This window comes from Canis lupus, chromosome 19 (genome assembly GCF_011100685.1).
Source record: "Canis lupus familiaris isolate Mischka breed German Shepherd chromosome 19, alternate assembly UU_Cfam_GSD_1.0, whole genome shotgun sequence".
NCBI classification, from domain to species: domain Eukaryota; kingdom Metazoa; phylum Chordata; class Mammalia; order Carnivora; family Canidae; genus Canis; species Canis lupus.
Window position 1 is genome coordinate 49,084,061 of NC_049240.1, and position 27,871 is coordinate 49,111,931.

Here is a 27,871-nt window from a genome sequence, read left to right on the forward strand (position 1 = left end):
AGCATTAAAAAAGGGCCTATGGTTTAAAAAAAAAAAAAATGTAGCCTGTATTTTTATTTCATTTGGCTCTCAGTATTTCAAAACATACAGTCCTATATAGAAGATATATAAACAAAAAAAAAGTTTCATATAAATTTCCAGAATCTACAATGTTCTTCGAAATGGACAGATGTGGTATCATTGGCCCCACGTCGCCATATGCAATGTTGTTGGATCTGGGAAGTGACTTCTCTGAGACACATGCTTTTCAGTTAGCATAGAACTACCATCACAGTGAGGCAGAATGCCACTTGCCAATGGCATTTGTGTGATCATTTTTCTTACAATAGGAAAGTATTTCTTTGAATTTGTCTCTGTAAAAAAGTGAGGGGAAAAAAAAGAGAGAAATACATTTATACATGTAAACTTATGCCCACAAATGTTCATAGACCTTAATTTCTAATAGCCCAAACTAGAAACAACCCTGATGTCCTTAAATGAATAAATGGTTAAACAAACTCTGGTACATCCACACTGTGGAATATTACTCAGCAATAGAAAGGAATGAAATTTTGATACACATGGCAGCTTGTATAATATTCAAAGGATCTAAACAAAGTAAAAAAAGTCAATGTGTGTGACCATGAGATTACATACTGCATGCTTCCATTTGTCTATCATTCTTGAAATTGCAAAATTATAGAAATAGGAAACAGGTTAAAAAGGCTCCCCAGAGTTAGAGACAGAGAAGGGAAGGTGGAGTGCAAGATGGAAGTGAATGTAGGTATTAAAAAGACAAAGAAGGAGCCTATGATGACAAAAGAGTTTTAATTCTTGACTATCTATGGATAAAATCTGTAGAACTAAGCACACACACATGTACATGTGAACTGGGAAAATGTGCCTCGGAATGATAATTAGCTTCAATGTCAGTTTTCTGGTTGTGATATTATGCCTTGCAGGTAGTTATCATTGGGGAAACTGGGTAAAGCATACCTGAGATCTCTCTGGATTATGTCAAATACATGCACCTGAATCAAAAAGTATCTCAAAAAAATAATTAGAAAAAGTTGGAAAAACAGTCTAAGCATTCCTAAATTATCTACTAGAGGGTTGTGCATTTAGCCCATCGTGGGTCCCCTTTACCCAACTATGCTGTTTGCCCGGTCCTTGTAGGATTTGGAGGGTGCAACTCCTGACTTAAACCACTCTTCTTGCATCCCAGGACGGATTTCTTCAAAGGGAATCCTGTGGGTTTGAAGCTGGAAACAAAACAGAATCAAAAGAGGTACAACACAGTGGTCAAAACTGAGCACACACAGAAAGAGGGACCTTGAAATTTTCTCCGGAGAGAAATAAATGCCTTTAATGTTTCCTAATGACAAAAAGATTAGTAAAGCCAGAGCATACCATAATATTGCTAACTATTGTTGTTCCCTTTGCCAATGTGTTCCCGTCCAAAGAGTACAGCCGGCCCACACATTCTCTGCTGTTTCTTGTCTCTTGTGTGAGCTGGGGAAATAATCCACAAGGTAAAATCTGGTTTTGCTTTACACAGCTACATCATAATCGAACCTATTCCTCAGGAACCCTACCACCTTACCACCAGCAAATACACTAAGCAAGGTGGTTGTCCAAACAGTGAAGGATGGCATGTATGGAGGGGCAGCAAACATTGTCAAAGGGTCGATTTTGCTCCATGGTCTTAATTTGGTATGACTTTATGAATATGCTATACAATTGAATCAAAAGCTAATTTGAAGGGGGCACAAACTTTAATCGTCCTCTAAAAGTTGGTCAAATGCAACATGAAAACCTGGACCCTATGCTCGGTATGTGCTCCTCCACTCCCTTTGCTTCCTGAGTCCAGGAGAAAGAGCAGGTAAGTAGGAATGTGAGGGACATGCTTTTCACGTCTCAGGTCTGCCTCCCTGCGTCAGGGAGGTGTAGGCTTCCAAAGTCCCCGCATTAAAAAGGCTTGACTTCAGAGCTCTGGGGGAGGGGACAAATCTCTATTTGTTTATAGTCTTTAGCTCTAATTACATAATTACATTGGAAGGAGGACTGACTTGTGAGGAAAAGCAACAAAGCAAACAAGGTAAAATTGTAACAGGTCAGTCCAGCTATTATCTCTTTAGCCCTCCTCTGCGTGTGTGTGTGTGTGTGTGTGCATGCGCCCACGTGCCTTCGCACGCCAGCTCATGGTATTAGCAGATAAAGGCAGCCAGGGGTGTGTGCAAGCCTATCATTTTACCTTTAGTGCACTGTAGCACCCTGATTATCTCATTGAAATTGGAAGGTAAATGGGATGTTGTAGAAACAGAGCCTTTGCATGGCAGGTAATAGAGCAGACCTAATTAGCCTCAAGTACCTGTAATCCTAGGAGATGTACCTCGAGATAAAAGCTAGGGAAAGTCCCTCAGGTATGACTAATAGGTCCCCAGCCAGGTTGGCTCTGGATCAGGTGTAGTATGTCAGCTGTGCTGAATGCATCCTATTGATCCAAGAGAGCCTGCACTTTCTGCCACAAATTGAATTCAAATTGCTTACAAGGGAAAGGCATCTGGCTTACCTGATTCATATTTCAAAATAATTTTCTTCCATACTGGTTTGGTAGTAGATTCTATCGTTATTTTTTTTTAAATCCATTTTTAAGAAGATATTCTCTTGAATGTTGTATACGATTTTCTTCAAAAACATTTTGCAAGTGCTATGGCCAAGTATACCATTGATACATGTTATATTTTAGAAAAAATGGAAAATGGAGAAGAGTTTGCTTAAAGATTATGGCCCCTGCCTGCTAGGTAATATTTTTTATTAAAAGAAATTTTGTTACTTACTTAAAAGAAAAGATGGATTTTCCCCCCTGTTTATTCATTGATTATGACTTAAATAACTAGAAATACAGAAAGAATAACCCCAAGATTTTAAGCTGTAATCTACAATAGTGGTTTTCAAACTTAACAGTAGAAATCTTTTATTTAAAAAATACATTATGACACAGCATTCACTCCCTCCACCCCCCTGCTCTCCCCGCACACACTCGGACTGATAAAAGCAGGCTCTTCTGCATGACGCCAGGATGTAGAACTGAGCCCCATCCATTTGGGCTCTTCTGTTCTCCCCTCTGTGAGGTATCTGAGAAGCCTCTAAGGGACCCTAAAAATCACCAGACTAGGCAATGTTCAGTCTTTAAGTGAGACCATATCTAAATAATTTCAGAAGAATGAGAATTTAGGCTATTTTTAAAACCTATTCCTGAGTGAGACCCCATAGTCATTGGTCAATCAGTTAAGTAACCAAAATCCTTTCTAAGCATTACTCTGATCGGATACAGGAGGCATCTCATTCATTCTAACAATAGTTGTTGAACATCTACTATATGCCATCTACTATTTGCCAGACACTATTCTAGGATCTGGAAAGACATAAATGAACAAAGTAGAACATTCTGCACTTCTAGAGGTAGACATTATACACTGAACAAAATAAGTAAAATTTTCAGGAATTTAGAAGCTGACAGTGCTGAAGAAGTAATAGAAGGAGTATAACAGGAGGTTATTAAAATACCAAAAGAGTTAGTGGCGATTTTATTTTCCTTAAAGATTTAATTATTTATTTGAGAGAGAGATAAAGCAAGAGCGAAAGTGAGAGAGAGAGGAAGAGGAGGACAGAGGAAGAGAGAGAAACCTGGAGCAGACTCTGGGCTGAGTGGGGAGCCTGACGTAGGCCTCGATCTCAGGATCCTGAAATCATGACCCGAACGCCTAACCAACTGAGTCACTTAGATGCCCCAATGAGTGGCAATTTTAAATGAGGTCGTTCATCTCAGCCTATCTCAGAAAACATTTGATTAGAGACCTCAATGAGTTGCAGGAGATATCCACGCAGATCTCTGGGGAATACTACTTCTATATTACGGTACTTCATAATATAGTAGACACTCAACTTGTATACACATTTGTACATGTTTATTCTTGGTTTACCTAAATACTTCTGGATCACGATTTGGTGAGAACAACCAAGTTTGCCATTCTCATATATAAAGACGGGCAATAAAGATAAATGTAAAACCAGTGGAACGTTTACAATAAGATTGGGTGTTGTTGCTGCTTAGCTAATAGCATGGGTTAAAAGAGAAAGCAAGCCAGCCTCTCGTGGAACTTCTAATTAATGGCTTCCCATGCATTTCATAGAGCAGTTTTCCCATTTCTAAATTATAAAGCTGGGGTTGAGAAGTGAAGTTGGCAGGATAACTAGTGGTGTGCCGGAGCTGACACGTATCAGCTCATGAGAGCCATTTGTGGGCATCTCTTTCTGTTCTCCATTAGTGGATATCACTTTGGTAGATTGAAATCAGGCATGAGTGAGCATACTCAAACCATAGAAATGGAAAAACACTATCACTCTGCCTTCCCCAACCCGAGAACTGGTTGGTAGACATTTGTCAGCATACTACTGCATATAAGCGACTGAGTCAATTTTCAACAGGTTCAACTTAGTGTTCTTAAAAACCATACCAGCTTTCTCTCTTGAAATCAGTGGCCAAGAGTTGTTCCAATACAACGTTTTTTTTTTTTTTTTTTTTTTTTTTCTTATTCAGATAAATTTGTGCCTCAGTGGCCGTCGGTTTTATTCCTAGTCAGCATAACCAGTAGCAGAAACTGCCTATCTAAAGTTAGAGCAAAACACTTCTTGTGATACTCATTTTAAGTGTAGGCTTCATCTACAGTTAGGAATTCTTGTGTTCTCCCTGGGAAATAGACGTAATATGAAATGGAGGTAAAAGTGATACATTGGAGGATAAAAATATTCTGGTCAAAACCCACAAAGTATACAAGCGGGACAAACTCTAAAATAAACAATGTAGTTTACAGAGAGGGCTCGATATTTTCCAGATTACTTGTGAAACCTACAAATACAAAAATAACTCCAAAAATACTAATTTGAGAGGCTGAACTGACTACTTCACCTACTTTACCTTTGACTCAGCAATCCAGTTAACTATTTCATATGACAGCTTTTTTTGTCATCGAAAAGCATGGTCTTCGGGATTTAGAGGACATTTTTGAACTGGGGCGTATAATAAATCCGAGAATTTCTCTAATTCTTGGGATTTTATGTTGCATGATATTTGATCATCTTTACTTGATGGTTTGTCATTAAATCAACAATGTTTCTAAGCTGCAAAGTTGAAATACTGTTAGACTGGTTAATGAACTACACCTACAGGGGCTCAAAATTGGACCAGGTTTGTTTGAGGGAATGCAAGATATAAACTAGACAGCTGCTTTTTTCTCACTCATTTCACTCTATTACTGGTTAACTTAGTGGAAAAATGTAAATTTTCCAGGGATTTTAGGTTGAAGGTATCTCAGCCAATGGAGATGTGTGCTTGACTTGAGGTCTAATTTAACTCCCGTGTAGTATTGATCAACATAGACCACCAGGGACACTAACAATCTTCTTTTGCCAAAGGTAGACAATGGTAGAAGAGTAAAGTGTAATAAATGCCCCTGTCCAATCCCATGTCGATATCCAGCTGCCTTGTGTGTGTGTGTGTGTGTGTGTGTGTGCAATTTTGAGTGCATCAGTATTTCACGTTTATTGTAGTGTGATGAAACACCTTTCAGAATGGCCAGAGGGACACTCAGCAGTAAGCGTTTAGGCAGTACAAATTGGAGTGAACAGGAGGACAGTTAGCAGGGAATATTTCTGAGGTCAAAGTAGTCTGGGTAGGAGCTGAATCAGCTAAATGCAGAGTTAAGAGCTGCAGTACCTGCTGCAAAGTAAATATAGATTACCTTCTTGATGACAAATTGATCCACTGGACAAGGATCTTTCAGAAAAAGAGACAAGTGCAAAAAAAATTAAGTAATTCACACTGACCAATTTTTTAACCCTTAATACTACAACCCTCCTGTCTCCCTGTAACTTTCCACTTGACATCACTTCAGTCTAGAAGACTCTATTGAACAAGTAAACACCTATGCAAAACTCAAGCTCCAACTTTCGCAGAAGCAGTTTTGAGAGACAAATTAGTCCCTCCTCATTTAACTTATGATTCTATACAATCACTGTGTTAATTATCATTTTTAGGTCTGAAGAGCATAGCAAGCACTAGTAAGTAATTGTTGTGATTATCACATCTGGAAAACTTATACATGGATAGAAAATCAGCCTAATGCACAAGCATCATTTTGAATTAATTCAGCAAATATTTTTGAGTCTCTGCTATGCGCCTGCCTGCTCTTATATGTTTATTTAGAAAATTGCTGTCTTCAAAAGATCTCTTTCAAACTGATTAGTTCACTTTATTAAAACTGAGTAAATTTCAGTGGGGAGGGAGTAGGGGTGGGTGGGTAATGCCTTCATTTATTTAGTTAGCAAACATTTATTGAACAAATACTCCAAGCAAGGCTCAGTGGCAAACGATGGCATATTAGCCTCAAATGCGTAGTTCCTTTCTTCAAGGAACTCAGTTTGAGAAAGATAAACGATTTAAAAACACAAATAAAGTGTGGTAGGTGATACAAAAAGGATCTCAAAAAGGAAGTGAGATGCTAGCTTACTCGAAACGGCAGGTGGGAAAAGATCAGAGATTTTTTTTAATAGAAGATATTATAAAATGCAAAGGACCAGGCATATTTACGAAGGAGGAGAGAGGGTGAAGGATGGTGTATGGAGGGGGAGTATTCAGAACAAGCAGAGGCACACGTGATAGATAGGCAGGGCTCATTCAGGGACATAGAAAAAGTTTGGTATGGCTTCATGCAACCTAACATCACCACGAGTTACTGGGGGTGGTTTCTGGGCACACATAAAAGCTGAAATCCCTATTGGAAGCTGGAAGTTATATAAAATTATTAATAACAAGTTAATGAGATCATTCCCTGTCCTAAGTCAGATTAAGATGTAGCACCAAATTGTGGTAATTGAGATGATTAAAAGAAGAAATCAGCTTGAGTTGGACAACTTTCAGGTAGTTTCAAACTACTAGAAATATAAAAGTTCTGTTGCATTTCAAAGAACAAAAAAAATCACATCGGTGAAGTTTAAATAGACTGAATTGAGAAACGATTTTTCAGACTATTCTAAAACATAATTATGAATTTTGCTAATGAAATTCTCTCATTTTAGGTTAATCCATTCTTAGTGACATTTTTAGGGTACCAATTATCATTAGGTTCTGAGGGTCCCCTGTGTGTAATTGGATCTGCCAAAGGAATTGGAAGACTAGATCAAAGACTCCTCTAAGTTTGCAAACTCAGATGCCAAGGAGGTCCAAAGAGCATCCAAGAAGGTGCAGAATTTCTTCTTTAAACAGTACAGATTCAGCTAAAGCTATGCTACTTGCTGAGTGTAGCGACAAACTTCTAACAATCTCCTTCACCTTACACTGAGTGCTCTTCTCAGTTTTAGACTAGTTACCCTTGTTTCTGGGCCAGTGGGGCACACGTCCGGCACACCACTCATGGAGGGTAAGCTCCCTTCCAAAACAGGCCACCCCCCAACCACCCTCCTCAACAATAGCCAACTGTATTCTTAGGAACTGGACCCTAGGCACTGCTCAATAATGCTTAAATGGAAAAAAAAAAAAAATCCTTCCTGACCTAAAAGATAAAACACATATTTCACGATTAACCAAAGCTTAAGAACAACGTGGAATTGTCTCCTCGGGGGAAAGAGCACGCTTAATATTTTAGCCAACGTAGCTGTTAAGCAATTTTAAAACTTTGTATACCATAAGCTCGTATTTTCAATTACACAGAAGTATGTGAATACATAAATAAAAGCTGAAAATAATTACATCGGTAAAACGTGTAGATAGAAGGGGATAAAATATCAATAGAGATCGCTTTTTTTAAGTAGAATCCTCAAATCCGTAAGCTTATAACTATGTTACACAGACATAGTATCTGAAATACCCCTGTCGATTCTCCATAACGTTGACATTGCACTGATTTGTGGAGAGATGTGACGATAATAAAATTTGCTACTGTCTCTTGGGAGGAAAGGAAAGAGAAGGGAAGAGAGAGAGATGCTACAGAGACAGAGAGGACAGTGTCATCGATAATGAAGAGATAGCAACTCATTCATTTTATGTCAATGGAAAAGTACCTGGTTCTACTTTCCATTACTAAGCAAAATACTAGAAGAGTCTGTTACATGCTTTTTTGAAAAAATAAATAAATAAAATTATATTTCTATGTATATAATCACATCTGTGAGTACATTAAGGGGGTAGAGTTACTAGTATATGTTTCCAAGTGTGTTCCATTATATTCCAACTGCAATTTTCTGAACACTAATTTACAGCTGTACTTCAAGCTTGCTCCTGCTACACTGAAATAAATACTGTATATATTTCAGGAATTCTGTACAAAATTATATATTTGATAACAGGGTGACTGCTGATTCAGTAAACACTGCATAGCTGCATTGTGTTCACAGTCGTGCCACAAGACTTCTGCACAGCAGGCACACGAAGGAGGGGAATTTGTATACATTAATATTTTAAAGTCAAACCCTTGAAACTCCCCATCAATCATTTCCCATGTTGATTGGAGAAGCTCCAGATTCCCATCTGATCATGTGTCGGAAGACACAGGTCCATTTTAGAGATGAATTGACTGAGATAATAAGTAAAAATCATTTATTAAGATCACATCAAATCACGAGCATAGAGATGAAGAGAAGATAGATCATGGCCTATTGATTTAACTCGCTCCCACCCAGGCCTCTGAGTAGCTGTCAGAGGCACAGAGAGTCCCCCAGCTGCTAACCGGGAGGCATTGCCTGAGATTGTATGAGACAATACAGCCATCTCACCTCTGAGCAGAACATCCTTCACCTTTGGTGCCAGGGATGCTCATTGCTTCCCACTCTGTTTTCTTTGCTCCAGGCAAAGGCTGAGGAAAGCAGAGCTGAGGCTTGTAAGGCATTGCAGTTCGCAGGTCTCTAACGTATCCAGGGCATCTGCGTGCACAGATAGAAAGTGTTTTCAGTGCAATCACTTTGAAAGCCTGGATAATAGAGGAGCAGGAGGATTGTAGCTTGGATAACAAAGTTGTGGTGGTGGTGGTGGTAGTTTTGTTTTGCTTGTTTGTTTTCCTTTTTATCAACAGGAAGCTCAGTTAGCACCTGCACCAAGCATTGATTTCCCTGTCCTGTTTGTAGACACTACAGGGGTCTTTTTAGCTGTGCAACGCAGACATATGCTGAACAGCCTTTGATTTATTTTTTTTTTTTTCTTACAAGTTTGTTTTACAGGAGAGGCTATTGCCAGCATGGGTTGCTCCGGTCATTATATAAGATCCATATCATCGCTTTGTTTCTAAAAATCACCTGTTCCCACCCTGGCCTTTTTCATCTCCTGGCAATTCTTGGGCATTCCATGGTTACTCCCCAGCCGGGGTCTCAGATGTTCTGGGTTTCTTATAGAACTTGTAGAAAATCCTCAGAGCCCCAGATGATTCTCTAGGGCATCTGCCCTCACCGCTCCTTGGGCGTGCCGCAGAGCCCTCCTTGCTGGCATGGACTTATGCTCGTGCACGTGTTGTCAGCACGGAACAGGCACCCCCTGGTGTAAACTTTTCCACAGAAGTCTGTGAAACAACTTTTCAAAACCCAGGTCTCGTTTATTTTCTTCTTTTTTTCCTCCTGGTTTGATGTCAGTCATCAATCGAGCAGGAGACAACTCATTTCATTTCTGTGACACACCATGATGGACTTGTGTTGCAACCCTGACTTATTTTGAGAACTTCAATTTCTCAAGCTGAAAGCTTGAATGTCCCATGGTTGGAAGAGCTATTGATCCGATGTAGATGGACGGCTCAAGAGGAACTGATACATTCCTTACAGCACTTTCCCTTTCCCTTGCCTTTCCTGGCCACTGTATAATGTAGTCTTTTTCAGAGTTTGCTATCATCTACAAACTTTGATTTTGGCCTCTGGAATATACTCAATTTTTACACCATTTTTTTTTTTTCCCACTGTAGGCTTTCTCCTCGTGTAGCATTGCTCCATTTCATTCCAGGTGAATTGTCTAATAACTGAAGACTTAGTTATTTTTGGTCCCTTTTACAACTTGCTGTAGAAAATAGAGGCGCTGACAGTAAGTGATACTTCCAAGGAGCCTTTCTCATGATTTTAGAAGATGGAATGTACACTATTTCTCTCAAATAGAACAAGCTAATCTGAAAGTACAAATAAGAAATTGAATCTATTTATCGAAAACAGACTTTAAAGATTTGTGAATAACCCAATACAAGTATTTAAAAATACAATGCTTTAAAAAACTGATTTGTAACATTTCTGGTGGAAATGATTATTTCCGAATGCCCTCTGTGATGGGAAGAGGTAGCTACACCCTGTCTGGAGTTCTAGGGACTTAAACTGCCCTCCCTAACATTCCTTTCTCCAGTGAAGAAATACATTAATTTAGAGGTGGAGAATAGTATGAGGGTCTCAAATAGATCTCTATGCCCCAAGAGTTTAAGAATTTTCTTTGATACAATTCATGAACTGCATCTTACTTTTATTTCGATTTTTTTCCCTAACATTTATTGCAATGATTAATAAGTGCTAAGATCCATGAAGGCACTTTGGATTCATTTGCTCATCTAGTCTTCAGCGGGCCTGTATTATGTAAATCTAGTTGTTAGGTACGTTTTATAGGTCAAACCACTAGAATCCATAACTGGCTCTAGCTCCCCAAATAACAAGAGTAAAGCAACTATTGGAAACAAGTCTGTCTGCCTTTGGAACATGCTCGGTTCTGTAAGTAAACAGCATTCATATCAGAAGAGCCTTTAATAATGGGATAATCTGCACACATGGTGGCCAAGTTTAAAGGAACCACAAAGATAGGGAGGGACCCAGGGATTAGCAAGAATGTAAGCCACTAACATGCTCGGGGCTAATGGGGCAAGAGGAATAAAGAATACAGCATAGTTCGAGCTGGAGCTAGGACCAGAGACATCCAGAAAGATCTACACGAGACACAAGAGTGGCACCCAGATCTCTGTTTTCCAACCCTCTGATCTTCTGGCTTTGTTCCCCATTAGCTTCAGTGTACTAGAAACAAGCCGATGAGAGACCTGGGTGATGCAGTCTTTAGGGATCAGCATTTCAGGTCTCAAAGCAGTGCAGAAGGAAAGAGAGTAAGGGATGGGGCAGGTGGCAGGGCAACAAACAAGCACACACACACTACCCAATTGGCTACCTGGACAGCAAAAATAGCCCAGCTTCCAAATGGCAGTTCAGTCTCCGCCTCCCATGCTCCATTTCTAGAGAGTAACTAACTTAGCAAAGAAAAGGCAGCATCCGTAAAACGTCTGACAAGCAACATAAGAAAAACAAAATGATTTTTATATGCATTCTTCCCAGTTTTATAGGATACTTTTAATTTCTTCACGTAAATGAGCTGAGTACATCATGGCATATTTTCTTTAGTGTTTAACTTACAATGTTCCTAAAATCTTAGGTCTTTAAAAAATATTTAAAATATGTTTAAGAAGTAAAAATAATTATGAAATATAACCCTAGAATTAGTACTTGAACTTAATTCACTTATTAAAATACGCGCATGGAAACTTCTTGTTATTTATCTTTTTTTTTTACAATCTAATAACTTGCGACTTCCTTTGCATTGATCATCTTTTAAAATATTTCCATATCCTTAATTTAGTCTCTGGCATCTTTAATGCTACTGATTAACAATAATCAAATTAGGCAGGGATGAAGAACAATCACAGAATGTGTTAACCTGCCATGCGCAACCATTCACAATCACATCCCAGCTCTCAGTTCCACACCCATCCTTTAAGATCTTCACTCACCCGATGTGTCAGCCAGCCTGGGCTCCCTCCGGTATAGAGCTCATGTGATGTGCATTCTGTGCTTTTGCTGCCCTTGATTGAGCTCCAGCTTGAATGCCAATTCTGCATGATCGGAGCTGCCTTGCAACTAGTTTTCCTGTAAATAGTCTCCACGTCTCCCCTACTAACTGCTTGGGTTATCTTAATAAATAAAAACAAATATAGTTATACTGTTTGTTCTCCTAATAGCCTCCTCTGACTATCAAATGCCCACAGGATGAAAAATCTAAGCTCCTTAACTTGTCAAATAACGATTTGCAGTCTGGTTTCAACCCACTTCTCCAGCCTCATCTTTTCCAGTTTCTTTTTTTCCTGTGCCCATTCAAAGAAGACCATGGACTGCTATTTTTCTCTACCTTTGTTCATAAATTGCCTGGATGTTTCATCTTTTCCTTTCCCATTTGGCAAACTTCATCCATCCATCCATCCATCCATCCATCTGTTCATCCATCTAACTTCCTATTAATTTATGTATTCATCCAACTTAATGATTGCTCTAGACTCTATTTTGGGTCAGATAATCTGCTAGGTGCTGGAAATTAAATGGTAAGACAAAAAACATAAATAAATAACTGATGAGCAGAAACAGCCTTTACCAACATGAGCTTTGGCCTACTGATGAGATAGATGTTTATCAAACAACCTCACTTGTGTAATAACAAGCAATGACAAATTTTGTAATCAAAATTTCCATCAAAATCCTTAATAACGTGATCTACCTTTCACTGTTGGTAGTAGTGAGGAGGGGTCCATTAGGAAAGCAATGCTTCAGCTGAGGTGTGAAGATGAGAAGGAAAGTACTTGGCTAAAATAGGAGGAGGAATGAAAAATATACAAAGTAGAGAAAATATACCTGCAAAAATTTTGGAATTGAGGAGAACTTGACATATATGAGAAAAACAGAAGAAAGAAAAACAGAGAGGAGTTATTATTATTATTATTATTATTATTATTATTATTATTTTAGAGCAGAGATAGCTAGTAGGGAAGGGTACAATATTTGAATGAAGAGCAAAGACACACAGGTACAAGGCCACCGGAGGCATTGTGGAGTCTGATGAGGACATTTTTGCTTTATCCCAATACCCATGGGAAGCCACTGTCTGGGCAAAGCCAAAAGTTGATGTGATTGTGTTTGTATTTTATCACTTGCAGATGTGATGCAGATAGAAAACTGGAGAAGGGTCAGAGTGTATTCAGGTCAACTTGTTACAAGGCTATTTCCATAGTCCAGTGAGAGAGGACAGTTCGATGAAGTTGCATAAGGGTAGTAGAAATAAATAGAGAAAAGTATGCAAGATTATCAGATAATTTGGGACAAAATAGAAAGGAGACAAAGAAGGCATGAAGTCATGGACAGCTCGGATTTCTGACACAAGCCCCTAGTAGAAAACATTAAATTTCATTTCCTACATAAATTTTTCTTTGACTTTCATAGAGCAAATTTAAACATCTTTTCCCTGTGCTATTACAAAGATTTATCCATAACCTGCTACTTACCATGCTTAAGAACTTTATGAACTTTACGACTTCTATTTCATTCTTCTTTGGTTTACTGGCACCTCACATATATCAAGCATTCAATAAGGATTTAGTGAATGAATGAATGAATGAATGAATGAATGAAATGTTTATTACATGTCTGGCGTATGCATAATTTTATTAAATTCTCACCTACGTGTTCATAGTATTTATTTGTATCCTTGTTTAACTAAGGCTTAGAGAGATCAAGATACTCAAGTTATACAAGTAGTTTACTGAGTATTGAAATAAAAAAGATATAAAGAGAAAACAATCCTGCTGCAAAAGAGGTCCCAAAGTTATTGAAGACACCACTCTCTCTCTCTTTCTCTCTTCCCCTCTCTCTCTCTTTCCAAATAAAGAAAAGGAAAATGTCCTCCAAAGGTTAATGTTTGATGGAGTGCAAGGATTTTCTCATGTCTCATGCCAGGTTTTGGGTTGGGGTAAGGGTTAGACTTTTCTTTTTTTTTTTTTTTTTTTTTTTTGGTAGGGTTAGACTTTTCTTATCTGATTATGACCAGTCATATTTGGGGAGTGAGGAGTCATTCTAATTGCTGGCACAGCCAACTTACTTCCTCTTGGGAAACATGTTAGCAGTGTTGGCCCTGGACACATTCATCAAGCAGGTCAAGTTTCATAGTCTTTCATTATCTTTTGCTCTCCTGAGTCCAAGCCTACCATGCCAAGGCCTCATGGTTTCCTTTAAATCCTAAGGTTCCTCACTTGATACCTCCAGGAGGTCCCCGTGCTCCTAAATATTTGTCTGTGCTCCCCAAAGGAGCAAAGGATTCTGGGTATGAGTCTCATTCATTTGTAATGACATTTACTTGATAAAGACTAGCTTAATCTGACAAACCAACCATGGCAATATATTAGTGGATATTGTTTAACCTGTGTCGTTTCCATAAGCTGTTCATCAGAACAGATACTGTTAGGGATAGGGAACTGCAGATAGGCTAGTTGTCAAGACATTTTGAGGTCTTGACAATAACAATTAAGTGTATGCATTTGGGTACTGAAACTTCCTTCAGAAAATTGAGATTAAAAAAATATATATATTTTAAAATTGCCTATTCATTCACTGCCTTTTTTGGCATTCAGAATTACTAGGTGTCCAGAACACTGATTAACCCTAAATGGCTTTCAGTTTTCCCCTACGCTTTTTTTTTTTTTTTTAAACATGCATCTTCCCCAGCGCAACAGTGTAAGATTTAGTTTCGTTCATTCTCCTTCAATACTGTATAGGGCTTAATTCATTATTTGAAACCTCCTAAATAGATCCTCAAAAATTATAAGAAATAAAAGAGTGAACTCAGAATTGATAGAGATACAGGTATAGATCTACTGAATCAAAATATATAGTTAGATTACATTTAAAAAAATATTTTTCACACTCCCCACTCCCTGCCTATGAGAATCATCAATCTGTTCTCTGTACCTACAAGATTTTCTTGGTTTTCATTCAGAGAGCATGATGCTTTCAGTTTTGTTCTTTTTTCTCAAGAGTGCTTTGGCTATTTGGAGTTTTCTGTTTTTCCTTACAAATTTTAGAATTATTTTTTGTATCTCTGTGAAAAATGTGATTGGAATTTTGATAGGGATTGCATTGAATCTATAAAAGGCTGTAGGTAGTATGGACATTTTTAGGTAGTGTGGAGATTTTTTCATCTCCTTGGTCAACTATATTCCTAATTATTCATATTTCAATTCTTATATAAACTCAGTGTTATCTGTGATAACAATTAGATCTCTTTAGAGACTGGTGTTTCTGAAAATGCTCAGGATTAAACTTCAGTTTAAACATGGATTAACTATAGGGTGAAAAAAATTGTATAGACTTTACTTATATATTTGGAGAGAAAGAGAGAATGAGCACAACTAGGGGAGAGGCAGAGGGAGAAGGATAAGTAGACTCCTCACTGAGCAGGGAGCCTGAAGCTGGGCTTGGATCCCCGCACCCTGAGACCATGACCTGAGCAGAAGTCACACACCTAACCGACTGAGCTACCCAGGTGCCCCTAGGGTTAAAAGTTTGAAAGAAGCTTTTTTTTAACATGAAAGATTTATAATTAAAATATTTCTATGAAATATAAAATACTTCTATAAAATAGATCCAGAAGAAAAATAAAATACTACCTCCAAACTCTACTTAATAAAAAGTAGAGAGCTTTAGGCAAATGTTCCAAATGACAGATGTTTCTATTTCTTTTCAAAAGTATGGTTTGATTAGACATATAAGACATTAAAGGTGATAGGAAAGCAATAATGTGTCTAGACATAAAAGCGAAGAGATAAAAAATTACAAATCTGAAATTACCTCTAGATCATTTGGCAAAGAGACTTAACAAGATGCTACTGAATATCGAAATTGTACTCTTTAGAGTTTTGGTGGGTTGTTTTTTGAGATTTATAAGGTTTTCAGAAAAAAAATTGTTGAAGTTCTAATGTTTTTATTTCTCCTCTGTAACCCCAAACTATATCCATGATGTATTAACTTCAGTCTCCCCCTCCTAGTAATACAAAAGATTTTGACCCTCTTTCTGTCCAACAAGTAACTTTGTCTTCAAATTTGCATCTTTAGAATTGACCTCTCTACATGCAATTTTCTTAAATACTACTTTTCAATTGCCTTATGATACCACTTTTCAATTGCCTTATGATAATTCATGTATGAAATGACATTCAATTGTTAAATATAATTCTTAGTCAACCATAATTGTTGACTAATTTGCATATAGCTCACCCAATGTGCAAGATGATAATACTTGTTATTATGCTGTATTTCTTCTGAGGAACATTTAAAAAAATATGTTATAGTTTTCAACTGAGGAGCTCAAGTCCTATCACCTTGATCATTCATTTGAGGACCAAAGGAGCCAAAGTCAGCACTTACTGATATCTTACCTCCCCCATGATAGAACCATTGTCTTATTTCATTTTTTCCTATGGGTAGTATTTTCATTTACAAATGGGCTTGCATTTGTCATTTCATTTGCATTTTAATTTGTATTCCTTTTTTTTTTAAAGTGGGAAGCAAATCAACAACTTCAAGTTCTATTGATGTGATTGACAATATAGCAAGATCCTGTTTTTATTTAGTGCCCATCTGTTTTCAGATTGTTAAGAATCAGATTAATTGAATCTTCATATGATTCCTTAGATGTACATAAGGGGCAAGATGTCTTTAAGTTTTATTTAAAGAACTGATTGGTTTCACTTTCTTGTTCAAGGCAAAAGAGAAGTAGAGTGAAAGAGACATGAAGAGTCAGAGAAAGAATTCAGTGTCTCCATTGCCAATATAGAATGCTATGCATTGGGTATGGAATACTCACGACTGAGCAAAAAGTCAGAAGAAAAGCACTCAAAGGGAATAAACTTCAAGAAACTATTTTCATGAGAAATTAAGAATTGTTAACTCGATTTGAAAAGAGAAAAGTGGTAAATATGCCTTTTGATTTACTAACTAGCATAATGTCCTACTTTTTGGGTTTCTATAACTGTCTAAAAGGCCAGAACATTGCATACTTTGCATTTCTGATACCCAGATGGATACTACTCCCTCCTCTCTGTAACAAAATTGGTTTCAGTAATAATTACAGAACAATCAGCAATGATCATCATTTCTTTTATTCATCTTTAGTTTTGGAACAATTGGCATTTAAAGAAAATGTATGTTGATTGAACCAATGTATTTATCCTGGTTGTGACAGTATATAGTTTTGTAAGATGTTGTCTTTGGGGGTACTTGGTGAAAGATACATGGGATCTTTCTGCGTTATTTTATGTCACATGGCTATTGCTTCGTCCAATCAGCATGATGACATTAACGTAATGGATCAGTGTGATATTTGAAGGGATAACCCGGATGTCCAAATCTCATCAGATTACACTAAGAAGGAGGTAAGAGAACTAATTTATCCCTGAGGTAAAACTGTACGTGAATATTTTTGTCATATGAATGCCAACTGTTTCTCATCCTCCTTTCTCATTGAGGTTGAAAAGAATACATTTACCAGATAAAAGGTCTCATGCCAGGAACCTGAGGCTTTATTAATCTTCTCTAGTAATGATACCGCATCCCTCAGTAGATGTAGGGAATTCCTACTCGGTTGAACCTGGTGTTTGTAGTTATTCTCTAGTTTCTACAGGAGTAAGAATAGAAAATTAAGTGGAAATGTGATAGGACCACCACCCCTGCATCTTTTCAGTCTTTAGTTTGGTTCTAATCTCTGCCATTCCCTACTCCTCTATCCTGGGGATACAATATTGGTTTTGATTTACTATCTTGATCAGAAGTGGGAGGCAATTTCAGAGGTTTCCACTTAGCCTTCCCCACAGGAAAGAATCCAATATGAGATTTTTTTATTTTTTTGAATAGCCAACTATATCAATTCTGATTTTAACAGGGAAAAGACCATTGGGGCCCATTGTGAGCTGAACTTTAGTCAGGAATCCATTTATTACTTGGCCTCCATAAGCCTCCACTCAAACAGGGAAGCCCATGATGACATCTGTTTCTCTGGGTATTGTTATCAACTCAGACACTATTAAGTCTTCCTAATGTGTGGTATTTATTCTCTTTCCTTAGTATACAGTCATCTGAATAAACAGCTTTAGAACCATTTGGCATAGAACTGGGGGGAATCATCATTGTATCTTCATTCCAGTAGGAGTTCTACTGGAGACTACCACTAAGGTCAGGGGGTTCTAGATCTGAAAATTGGTGCAGATCTGGAAATTGAACAGGGATCATGGCTTTTTATTAGGATGGTCACCTTCACACTCCTCAGACTCCTCCTTTTCTAATTGCTTGGTTAGGGCAGCCCAGGTGGCCCAGCAGTTTAGGGCTGCCTTTGGCCCAGGACATGATCCTGGAGACCCGGGATTGAGTCCCACGTCAGGCTCCCTGCAAGGAAACTGCTTCTCCCTCTGCCTGTGTCTCTGCCTCTCTCTCTTTCTGTGTCTCTCATGAATAAATAAATAAACCTTAAAAAATTAATAAAAACACACTCTAATTACTTGGTTAAAGATGTTAGACAACAAGCATGTTGGCCTCCCTTGGCAATTCTGGCCCTAGGAACACCATACTCTATTAAACACCTTCCAGCTTCTTGAGCCATTGGCTGTACCTCCTACCTTATTAAATGTTATGGTAGTTGTGGTCTCTTGACTCCTAAAAGTTAAGCAGAGTCACCTGGCCTCTCTCATTATGACATCTCCTCAAACTTATGAATATTAATGAGTCCAGCTCTATGACTGCCTCTCCTATCTCCAGCCCTGGCTGGTGGAAAAGAGCCACCAATGAAATTCTGGTGGCACTCTCACCAGCACATTCCTGCCAGCCTTGGCTAAAGATCTGCCCTCCTGTGGAACAGAGTCCTCTGGTTGGTTTTCTGACCTCATATAATATGTGTATTCCCACAGGACCACTTCATTCAGACTTTTTCCTCCTTCTTCTTCCATTGCTTAGGATGACATTTCTATTTCACTCATGACTAGCTATCACTTTTTCCAGACTTTTAAATGTTACTCTAACATAGAGCTTCCCCCATTATTTGAAGTTCTTACCAAGGTATTAAATCCTCATTTCCTGAGAAAGGACTCCATTTATCCACCCCTAAATTATTGAAGTCATGCTTCACCAGGGTGTAAGCTATAGTCCCTTTAATCAAACATCCTCAAAATCCAGTCCCAGTGTTATTCCTCTGGCTCCTGTCAAAATGTACTAGTTAATTTTTGCAACTCTTTCAATGTAGTATGTTTCTTTCCTCTCTTATGAGGCTTAGGACTTCCCAGGGATGGGATTTAACCCTAGTTTTTGTCCAGCAGCCAGAAGAAGAAGTGGAAATAATTCCTCAGGGGAGTACCATTTGCCTTGCTGTGGAGGGGCTTTAGGACTTTTCCCAGTGCGTGGTAAATGCTAACTAGTAGTAGGGAAGTATGGACAATTTCTGCAAATTCTAAGTTCCCTGGGAGATCTCAAAAGTCAACATCATTAGGGTAGCCAACTAGATGTACCTATTCCATTTTTTTGTGTGTTCCCAGGCTTTCCCAACCATGGACTCAACTTTAGCAGAGCAGATCTACTTTGGCTTAGTATTTAAATACCATTAGGGTCCTGCATCTCTAAATATTAGATCTTCTGTGTCTGCTCTTCTACTTAGTCTTTAACTGCTATTGACAGTGCTCAGTTTCTTATTACCCCTATGCCAGCCATCAAGAGAACTTAGTAGAAAGAAGCCAACTATGTTATCTTTCTAGGCATTGTTTCCTCATAACTTTCAAGTACCTGAATTACCACACCTAGGATAACTTTTCTCTCTCCTAGGTTGCTTACCAGGTCACCTTAGGTCAAGTTTTCAGCAATTGGACTATTACCATTTACTACACACACTCAGAAGCATGTCTTCTTTGCCAGCCAAGTGGTGAGTGAGCCCATTGGAGAACCCCACTATAGTGTCTTTACTTAGAACATTCTCAGCACCACTTGTATTTAGTTTGGGTTCTTTAGGGAACAGACACTAAGATGGGATTAGAAATTCAAGAGATTTATTGGGAGGAAGTTGTTTCTCTTAGAAGAAGGGCAAATGAAATTCAAAAGCAGACATTCTAGGATCCAAGCGTACAGGTAGATACTCATTGGAGCTGTGAGGAAAAGGGTACCAATAAAAGAGAGGCTTTTCCTAAAGAAGGAAACACTATTCTCTGTTGTAATAGGTAGAGGCAATCATAGGAAGAATAAGCAGAATTTGAAGGTGACTGAGCTGGGATATGGACAGCTAGACCCATTAGGAGGGTTTTTAGCCTAAATTGACAGAGACATTCAGGAAGGCAGCAAGAATGCCACCTGCATAAGATTTCTTAATGTGCTGATTAAATGTGTGCCTTGATCGCAGAAAAGCAGTTTTTACATAAAAATATTATACACAAAAAAAAGGAATACCTTTTGAGACAGATAGTTTAAAAAAATATCATCATTGAGTGGGGACTCCCATAGTCTGAGTACATGATTTAGTCTTAATCTGAGTACATGATTTAGTCTATTTTAAAGTACTTATGCTAAGAAAAAGAGACATTATAGGGATGACTATATAGTCATTGTTTAATGGCAAAATTCTGGAATTCTGGTCAAAGAAATAAGACAAGAAAAAATATATGTTCTGAAAATGAAAATAAAATATCTCATTTAACATAATTATCCATTAAAACAACTTCAAAACGATCAATGGGAAATCAATTTAAACCAAATTCAATGCAAAAAATGCTCTAAACCTATAAAGATTCCTCAACACATTATTAAAAATAATAAGAATAGTTTGAAAAATTGCATGGATATGTTTCTGAGTGGATAGTTTCAATATTATAGCTATAGGCATTTTTCAAGTTAAGTTGTACATTCTATGTGATTTAAATATATTCTAATATGGTACTTTTATAACTTGACAAAATTATTTGGAAATTCATCTTAAAAATAAATGAATACAAATAGCATATTGAAAATAAAAATAATAAGGACATTTCTATCCCTACATTTTGCAACATATCATAAAGGCACAGTAACTTAAAAAGTATGGTCTTGTATCTAATATAGACCTATGGGTTAATAGATAAGACTACATATATAGCCAAAAACCAGTCATGAATTTCTCATTTTGATTTTGTTTGTAAAAACAGCATTCCAAATCAGTGGGGAATATACGACATCAATAAAGTGTCCAATGAAACACAACTTAAAAGCAATGGGCTTAAGAGAAATTATTATTCAGAAGCTAGTGTGTCTAAAATGACTAGCATGTTAAGAGTGTAATTAATATCCTTGTTCTAGGAACATCCTGTTTGCCAAGAGCTGAGAGTATTCCTGGAATGTGTAGCTTTCAGATTTAAAACAAAGATGGTCCCAGATAAACTAGAGAAATTTTGTCCTTTTAGATGACGCCAAAATAGGGAATTGAGAGTCAGGGTGTAAAGACCCGATGAGGTAGTCTGTGGGACTAGCAATAGATACCCTCTAACTCCCTATAGGAGTCCTGGGGTCAGAGGGTGAGTAGACAGTTAAATCAGTCAGGGCCTTGTGGGATGAGGAGAGAATACTGGAGTTTACTTCAAGTGTGAATGGCCCCCAGCGGGGGTTTTGAGGGGGGAGTGACTCATGTGCTTCCATATGGTATAAAGAATTTTTCCAGCTGTCACAGGGAGAATAGAGATGCCTCCGTCTTCCTAGACAACAGATTGGGAGGAACTGCACCAAAACATTTCTATGGCTATTTTTGAGTGGTGAAAATTTTGTTTTTCTTTTTAATATTACTTTTTTTGAGTTGAATTTACTGACATTCACTACTATTTTAAATAAAACAATTACTTTTATTTAAAAAATAAGCTTTGTAATATGATCTGAAGAAAAAGAGGAAAAGATGAGGAAAGAGCACATTCTCATTCAATTAAAGGTAAACCTAATAAAAAGTGACTTTTTACCAAAGTTTATAATTCACTTAAGCCCACTGAAGAAAGTGAAAAGACACCCTCCCTTATACAAAATTTTCTTCTGGAGGCCAAACTCCAGTCTTTGATCTGAAATTCAGATTTCATTCACCTGACTATAATGAAAAGGGACAATTTGGATTTAAAGCCAACAAAAGATCAATTTGCTTATATCAGCAAAGAAATGGTTATTATATGGTTTTAATTCGAAGGTTTTGAAATACATCAATAATACCAGGCTTAAAATCTGTATGTATTTTACATCTGAAATAACAAACGTAACTCTCTTTTACCTTGAGCATTCACAAATTCTAAGACTCTAATCCAGATAATAAAAGTAAAAACAAAACAAAATCTTTTCCCCGAGCATAAGCAAAACAGAACAGTCCTTTTATTCTATTGTTGGTGTCTTAGGCAGGCTCATGAGGACTACAATTGATAAAATATTTGGACATAATATTATTAAACATTAAATCTAATAACAAGGACACTTTCTAGGGTTTAGCATTGGAATGTCAATAGCAACGATTTTGTACACCCACACACATGCACGCACACACTCACATATATACGGTTAATTTGTGAAAGTTATTACATTGAAATGATTCAGTAAAAAATGAACCATAAGTGTTTTCAATGTTAATGACCACCGGATTTTTTTTCTTATCCTTATTCATGGATAATGATAGTGTCAGTTGTATCACTCGAAACTATGAAAGATAATGACTAGGTAATTACTTGTTTTTCTGCACACCCATGTCATTACAAATTGGTGAAGTCCACCTCAAATTGTCAGTATCCAGTTCCACTGATCTCTTAGTGAGTTTCTAAAAGCAGGAAGTTACAGTGATGTGCAGTTAATGCTGGTGGCTGCAAATAGACTGCCTACAGGCCTGTTTTTGTAAAGAAAATTTTCAATTAGTGAAAGCCATGGGCACCAGCTTTCAAAAAGAGGAAAAAGAACTTTTCTATAAATCTTTGATCTTTTCTGCTGCATCATGTTTTTCATGAAAGAGACGTACAGCCCTCCTGCTTAAAACGCTTCTACGAAACAATTTTGTCTTCAAGCCAGCGATATTAAAGACTTGGAATCTTTATTCAAATAATGGTGCAGAAATAAGATGTTTAGATCATGTTTCTAAGAGATTCGCTAGATTTAAAATTAGCTAAGAAGTAATAACATAAGTGAAAGGAACCTATTTCATTCACTTTCATTTGAACTGATAATATTAATATTTCATAGATTGGCACTACGTGATTATTCCTTCCTACTCCTTCTCTGTATTGCATCATTTTATGAAACTATTGGTGCTTTTAGAGACTTCCTTGGTTCACAGTCTCCTTTCATGATTCAAATCTCCTTTCAAAAAAGCTGTTTTCAACCTTTGTTCTCTTCCTATGGGGGATAACTTTGTGACAGAAAAGAAGGGAGATTGGGAGATCATGTCACTGTTTCCATTAGTCCTCAATTTGCATACACTCTTATATCTTATTTCTCACTCTCCCATTAAAGAAAATGAATTGGTCCATGCCATGTAGTGGTCCATGTCTATATCCTATCCACGTGTGGACCTTCTAAATGTCCCTAACATTTAAATAGATCTATTTAACATCTAAATAGATGTTAGGGACTGTCATGAGAGAAAAGTAGCCTAAAGTGAATTATAGCTCTAGAGTTTTCGTGAGGAACAGAGTAGAGTAGGGTATACCTGTAGCACTCATTGAGTATGGCGGATCTCAGGCAAATAAAAATGAATGCTTAGTAACTCTGATCACTAGTTAGGTATTTTTTACTTTCTTACCACAAATGTGAGAAAATGTATAAATGCAAATAGTTAAATTTTAATAATAGGAAAATATATTAACAATATTTTATAGATGATAGATAAGAAAAGCTTCAAATATGTGATTATGTAATATAACCACAATTTTAATATCAGCGATTTAGTTTAACTGCTTATAATTTATGCTGAACCCTGTAGAATAATAATAATTATGCATTACTTAAATTTCAGATTAGCTTTGTTGTAAGTCTTTTTTATTTAAGCAGTAAATCACCTATACAGGCTCAACATTCCTGCTTTATCTTTCTGTAATATACGATCAATGTGACATTATAAACAATTATTTTAAAAAGCGTATGGAGAATTTCTATGGAAAGGCAAGAAGAAAAGAAAATGTCTATATAATTTTTAGGGAAGAATAAACTATGACTTTATGCTCTGCCATTTCTATTTCTATTTTCACCTGTTCAAACAAACACAATTTCTTGGGCAATTGTTATACAGCACACATAAGAGATGGAAAATAATATTTTATTGGAATTAAAATTAGTGATAAATTACATTCTAAAAGGTGAAGCTTTAGGTCCAGCCAACATTTCCCAATGTGCATTCTTCAGAAGATACTCTTATAAAATGCTGTGAGAAACTCTACCAAAAGCCTTCTGTGTTCAAATGTGTGCAGGGAATATCATTCCCAACACAGTTAAATATGTTTATGTCAATATGTTAATCTGCATATCTAAAACAGAGATATAACATGCAGCATTACCCAAACTTACTTAAATGTGGTAGGTTTTTCTCATGTATAGCACTCTTGGGTGGTCTGTGGAACAGAATTTGGAGGACGTTGTTTTAGGTCATAATAAACCAGACACAAGTTAAAATGGAAGATCACACTATTTTTGTTTTGTTTTTTGACATCATATCAATCTTATATCTGAATTGATTTATTTAATCTGAATTAAAATTTTATTTAATTATTCATGAGAGACAGAGAGAGAGAGAGAGAGGCAGGGATACAGGCAGAGGGAGAAGCAGGCTCCATGCAGGGAGCCTGATGTGGGACTCGATCCCAGGACTGCAGGGTCATGCCTTGAGCCAAAGGCAGAGACTCAACCACTGAGCCAACCAGGTGCCCCTGTCTCACAGTTTTGTTTATCTTACTAACTTTTTAGGGCCTTTGGTTCCAATTAATGTTTCAAGGGTAAAAAATAGATTAAGTATTCTATTATTGTGTAGGCCCTGAGTGATAGTCTTCATTGTCTTGTCTGGATCCTGCCTTCCACATCAAACATTTTGTCACACTTAACAATAAATCAGTTCAATTCAAAATTATTTTAATTTTTATAGTATTAAATTGTGTTTAGATGAAATATTTAGTAAGACCTCATTTTTAAGAGTGTAATCTTATGTTTCTGAATTTGGATGAGCAATTAACATATGGAAACCTCTTACATGGTGGCATTAAAAAATAAGTGATATGATGTTTTTCCTCTGTGTAGAAAAATGGATTAAATGTCAAGCCTTTCTATTATTTTTTTATAAGTTGAACAAATGCCAAAATCTTTAAAGTATGTTTTCTAGCTATACTATTCATTCATCTCAAATATAAAAATATAAAATCATTATTCTTTTTATTTTAAAATCTAGCCTCTATACCTTATGTTTACTCTGTTCATCTTTAAAATAGAGTGCATACTTACTCTGTTCACCTTAAAAATCTATGGCTTTATGTGAAACCATAAAAAATAATTAGTCGTTGATAAAATATAAAAATGTTTCTGTAACATGTTGCACAATTTCTCATGAAATACTTCATTTTGAAAGCATTTTTGACTTGGTTCCACATCAGCAGTAAATGACAGAGTGCTAGGTGTAGGAGTCTTGGAGAAATAGAAAATTAGCTCTACAAATTAGAGACCAAGAAACCAAGAAAAAAAAAGAAAGAAAGAAAGAAAGAAAGAAAGAAAGAAAGAAAGAAAGAAAGAAAGAAAGAAAGAAAGAAAAGAAAGGAAAGGAAATAAAACAACCATAGATGGATGGCATTACATTGGAAGCAAAGGTGAAAATGTGAACTCTGATAGCCATAAGTAGATAGATTTAGATTATCTTCAATCTTACAGATAAAAAAAGAAAAAGGAGATAATCAAGGGAGATAAACTGGAATTGCGTCACAGTAGATTTGTCAGCATTCCAATTGATCATTTCCTCATTTTCTAAGTGATATCAATGACTGACAAAGTGAGCTAGAAGCCAACACTTGGTGAGCTGGGTGTCAAGCCAGTAGCAAAGTTTCTTTTTAATCCACAAAATGTATTTGGCCTTCATTAGTTCCCAGGAAAAGAAGAAGAAATAAGAAAAACTTAACTGGCACAAAGTGGCTTCATTTAGAAAACACAAATGATTATTCTGCTAAAGCCTTGTCCTATTTGAGTTGAGGCCTTGGTAAGAGGGAAGTTCTTAAAGAGCCATTTTTCATACCAATGTTTGTGAGCACTTTATGCAAAATTATTTTTTTTCCAGCAGGACCATTGGCCAGGAAATACTATATACACTATGTTTGTTTCAGCAAGAATAAGGTCCATCATAATTAATTTTGTATATAATGTATGAACGTTGGGTTCTAAACTGGTGGGACAAATTAAGCCTCTTACCAGAAACTTCTCTAATACAGATTTACCTAATATACCAGGCAGTGACAAAGACTAACTGCATTTAGAATATGTATATATTTAGAGTATTTAGCCATATATATGAAAATTCATCTGCTTTGTAGCTCTGAGATTCTCAACTCTTTGCTGAACATTATTTTCATTGCTCTGATTACATATACAAAGTTGGGTAATTCAGAAAAATTACAAATCCAATAAATACCTGCTTTTCAGTAATTTTTAAAACAAGTGAAGATAATCCTATATAAAATTGTTACTTTGTTTATTTTTAATCCTTCCTAAATGCATAGGTTTTAGCCAGAATCAATGATTTCAGGCTTTAAAAAAGTAAACGGTCCAGAAATGTTTTCACTAAAATTGGGAGATACTCTTCAACCTTAACATTGTACTGATTTTTATTGGTGTTTGATATATCCATGCCACTAAAATATTTATCTATAATTTTAAATACCCAGATAAGTACTAGAGTAAAATCAATTTTAAGGAAGCACATATTTAGGCTATGGCTTTGGAGATATCCAGACATTGACCAAATTTATTGGATGTGAGGAGGACTGGTGACTATGGTTCCCAGGAGACATTTTCTCCAATTCTAAAGTCTTTTTTGAAGCTCTGTTAACTACACATTTTTCAGTACTCATCTGATTAGAAGTCATATTCATGTTATATAATAATTTTCCAATAAGAAAATATAATTCATTTTCTTAGACATAATACTTTCATTTAGTGGGTGCCTATTAGGAACCGACAATGTGACAGGTGCTTTTATGTCTATCACATTATTGAAGGCTTGACAATGACCCTCAAAAATGGACAGTTTTGTTTCTTAGATAGGAAGAGTGAGAACGGGTGAGGAATTTATTTAGTTAACTGCAGAATGAAAGTTTACGGCTGCTACTGGCTGATGTGAAGGCCCATCTTAACGTTATCTACTGCTGTGTAGATTCATGTAAAATATTAATAAAAAAATACACTTTTTAAAGTAACATGTTGTCAGTGGGATGGTTAGTTGAATGGTAGTAGACTTTTGACAACATGCTTCATCCGTCCACTCTCTTCTTTCTTTTCCCAACCTTTGCCTAAATACAAAATTTAGCATATTTAATACTTAGCGCTCGTTTAAAATTTACTTTGTCATAACTATTTGTTAATTTGGACTTCACAAAGGTAACTTGGAATGAATGATAGAACACTGTAGAATAACCAATAGCATTCTTTAATTTAGACTTTATAAACTCATTGAAGGTGAAAGAACTAACACTAAAGAAGATCATCTGTATAGAAAAACTATATATTTATTCCATGTGTAATTACAAACAACAATCCACAAATATCAGATAAACTAGCTTTTTGTATTAACTTTCAATCCTTTTAACCAAGGATATAGCAAAACAAATAAGCAAGCAAAACAAAACAAACCATTTTCTCTCTTTGGCTCAGAAATAAAAATTTTATAATGTATATTCTGCTCTTTTTATTCTCTCTTAACACCTATTTCATCTATACTATGACCCTAGGTTTCTTAAACTGTGGTAATCAGTGTTAGTTGGAAAAT

At 36.6% G+C, this 27,871-nt stretch overlaps 1 long non-coding RNA gene across 5 annotated transcripts; it reads right to left on the reverse strand.

Annotated features, from left to right (window-relative positions):
- Positions 1 to 52: 52 nt before the first annotated feature.
- LOC111091194 lies at positions 53 to 18,597 on the reverse strand. Of its 5 annotated transcripts, none has more exons than XR_005374297.1 (5): positions 18,519 to 18,597; positions 17,396 to 17,524; positions 11,823 to 12,002; positions 1,126 to 1,241; positions 53 to 353 (listed from the first exon to the last, which is right to left on the reverse strand). It is a non-coding gene; the product is annotated as an uncharacterized LOC111091194 (long non-coding RNA). The 5 variants fall into 5 exon arrangements; XR_005374296.1 differs by having other exon boundaries at positions 18,402 to 18,573; XR_005374298.1 differs by lacking the exon at positions 18,519 to 18,597 and adding an exon at positions 17,847 to 18,045.
- Between the last annotated feature and the right edge of the window lie 9,274 nt (positions 18,598 to 27,871).